A 652-nucleotide genomic window follows, 5' to 3' on the forward strand; every position below is an offset into this window, starting at 1 on the left:
TTATCTTCTCAAGCTGCCCTTTGAAATCTTCAGTGCAGTTCTTTGACTCCATTGTTCCTTCCATTTGCTGTGGGTTGGAACTGATGCTATGGCACCTAACAAGAACAGTAAGGCCAATCCATTTTAGCTCACGAACACCTAGGACATAGGTCTTTATATGTGACATCTCACTTTTTTTTTAATGTTCCTGACCTTTATTAACCAGTACAGTTACTTGTATTCTGGTTCGTGGAAGCAGTGGGTCAGACAGCACTGGCCGCAGTTGTGGCTGACCATGAAAACCTTCGCACCACATTTGGTCCGAAGGGGACTCGCGCCAAAGGCGGCTGATTTGGCCTGAGTATTTTAAGACGGCCAGCTTAACCTTCTTTCTCATATGCTTGTTCTTCTTGGGAGTGGTGTAAGACTTCTTCCTTTTCTTAGCACCACCACGACGTCTCAGCACAAGATGAAGAGTGGACTCCTTCTGAATGATGTCGTCAGACAAGGTGCGTCCATCTTGCAGCTGCTTGCTAGCAAAGATCAGCCGCTGCTGATCGGGAGGAATTCCCTCCTTGTCCTGGACCTTGGCCTTCACGTTCTCTATCGCATCCGAGGGTTCAACCTCGAGAGGGATGGTCTTCCCGTTAAGGGTCTTCACGAAGATCTGCAT

General features: G+C 47.9%; 1 pseudogene; it reads right to left on the bottom strand.

Annotated features, from left to right (window-relative positions):
- Positions 1–210: 210 nt before the first annotated feature.
- On the bottom strand, positions 211–652 carry LOC142452650 (ubiquitin-ribosomal protein eS31 fusion protein-like; annotated as a pseudogene).

The sequence above is a fragment of the Tenrec ecaudatus genome, chromosome 7, assembly GCF_050624435.1.
Source record: "Tenrec ecaudatus isolate mTenEca1 chromosome 7, mTenEca1.hap1, whole genome shotgun sequence".
Lineage (NCBI taxonomy): Eukaryota > Metazoa > Chordata > Mammalia > Afrosoricida > Tenrecidae > Tenrec > Tenrec ecaudatus.